Source organism: Phasianus colchicus, chromosome 1 (genome assembly GCF_987193195.1).
Source record: "Phasianus colchicus chromosome 1, bPhaCol1.hap1.1, whole genome shotgun sequence".
NCBI lineage: Eukaryota > Metazoa > Chordata > Aves > Galliformes > Phasianidae > Phasianus > Phasianus colchicus.
Window position 1 is genome coordinate 164166640 of NC_143436.1, and position 2662 is coordinate 164169301.

Consider the following 2662-nt stretch of genomic DNA (forward strand, 5'->3'; position numbering starts at 1 on the left):
AGGCTTTCACCTGAACAAAAACGGGCTTTTCAAGATACTCTTCAAACAGCTTTTTCTGTATTCTACAGTTGCAGAATCTGTTGGTGCAAATAAATAACGTAAATGTAAGAAATCAGTAAATCCTGTAGACACTGTATGGATAAATCTCAAAATATTTAAATATACTTTTTAAGATTCAGTCTTCTCCTAATGCTTTTGGTCTTTCTCGAGCAGGTTTCAAGGATTAAATCATGCAGGATCATGAGATTATAGAATAAAGAACATCAACAAGACATAGTCACAATATCCATTATTATTATTATTATTATTATCATTATTAAAGTATCAAAATGTGATTTTTTATTTTTTTGTATTTTTATTTTTTAATATTCCAGAGAAGCCTTCAGCTTCTTTGGCATTAATTCAGCTAGATTGTTATTCTGTCTACCCAGTTTTACATCTTTCATCTGTAAATATATTCATATTTGGAAAGAGGTCATTTTTTTTCTAGACAGGGTTGTCTATGTACCTGCCTAACTGAAGTGTACATTTATTTATTGCTCAAGAGAAATGCTAAATGAAGTTAAGTGGGTAATTAATGTACCTCCTTCTTCAGAAATACCTTCATATTTTTCTAACCAAGTTTGGCTCATTTTTGATTGGTAAAATGCCAGGGATGTCCTCCCCTCTACTCTCTCACTTTGTACTTCAAACAAAAAATATTTCTTACTTGAAAGGCAAATAGTTCTGATGTATTATAAAAGAAAATGAAAAGGAATGAAACTTTCATCCTAATGTTAATTTTGTAACAGAAATGCAAATTAACTGACTAGAATCATAGAATTGCTCAGGCTGGAATAGGCCTTAAAGATTACCAAGTCCCACTGCAACCTAACCATACTACCCTAACTCTAACAACCCTCCACTACATCATATCCCTGAGCACCACATACAAATGGTTTTTAAACATATTTGAGGATGGTGACTCGACCACCTCCCTGGGGAGCCTATTCCAGTGCTTGACAACTGTTTCAGTAAAGAATTTTTTCCTGATATCCAACCTGAACTTACCCTGGTGCAACTTCAGGCCATTTCCCCTTGTCCTGTCATCTGCCACCAGTGAGAAGAGACTAACCCTGCCCTTGCTGCAATCATATTCAGATATTGGAAGAGAGCAATAAGGTCTCCCCTCAGCCTCCTTTTCCCCCAGACTAAACAGTCTCAGTTCCTTTAGCTGCTCCTCATAGGGCATATTCTCCAAGCCCTTGACAAGCCTTGTTGCCCTTCTTTGGACCTGCTCCAGCACCTCAATTGTCCTTTCTGTATTGAGGTGCCCAAAACTGAACACAGTACGTGAAGTGGGGCCTCACCAGTGCCAAGTACAGGGGCAGGATTACTTCCCTAGTCCTGCTCACCACACCATTTCTGACATAAGCCAGGATGCCACTGGCCTTCTTGGCCACCTGGATACACTGCTGGCTCATGTTCAGCCTACTGTCCATCAGTACACCAAGGTCCCTTCCAGTCAGGCAGCTTTCCAGCCACTCCTTTCCAAACCTATAGGGTTGCCTGGGGTTGTTGTGACTAAAATGCAGGACCCAAAAAAAACTAGTTACTGACTTGTTACTGATGCAGTGTGCTAAGAGTCAGATTCTGCACTTCATTTTGACTCTAGGAGAGCTCATACACATCTCTTCTCCATAACCAGCAAAGATCAAGCCAATTTCAGTCCTCTGTGCTGTACATTCTTGAAGTGCTGAAATGCTGGACAGTCTTGCATTCATATCGCAAATGGTGCATTTTTCATCTGCCCATATTGAAATTTCAGTTTTGATTCCAGCAAATTTATGCTGAAAAGTGACCCTGTTGTGTGTTAAGCCATGTAAACTATATATTCATGAAACATAATGCAGTACCTTCTTTCTATATTTTTATTTTTTAAAACCTGGTGGAAATAACTATAGTACTTAGAGTGGATATAACAAGAATTATGATGGGTCCTCCATTTCTCCTGCCTTTTTATCTTCTTTTCAGAGTTCCGTACTAGAAGTGTTTCCTGAAGAAGAGGGTGCAAGATATAGTTTTCTACTTGGTATTGTGGACAAGAATCAGAGTGAAAAGAACACTGATATGTCTATCTTTAATGTTCTGTTCAGATCAAGAAAACAGCTTTCTTTGATAATGACATTATCAAATGCAGTTATTTATTTCATGATACGGAGCACACCACCTGGGGGACCATGAATAATTCATTGGCTGAGATTGAAAAGATATTTTTATGCCTGGACTGCATATTAAGAAGATGAAAATCATGTTCTGTTCTTTAAAGAACTAAAGAAGTTTTGAACAATCGTCAATTAAGTGAATTAAAGCAAGATTCTATAGTTTTCTTTTTTTTTTTTTTTTTTTTTTTTTTTTAGTTAAGTGGGGCAGAGGCGGGGGGTTGGGGGGACAATAAAAGAACAAGAAAAAGCTTAAAAGCTTTTAGGTTTATATATGCTCTGGAATGAAGACAAAGTATTGAAAGTACTTATTTCCCTTTTTTTTTTTTTTTTTTTTTTTTTTTTTTTTAATTGGATGAAGAAAAAAATGGACTGAGCATGTCAGTGCTGTCCCACAGTTTGGTAGACTGCAGAGTTCAGTTTACAACAAAGAAGGAGGAGACCGTACTTGTAGTTGAATG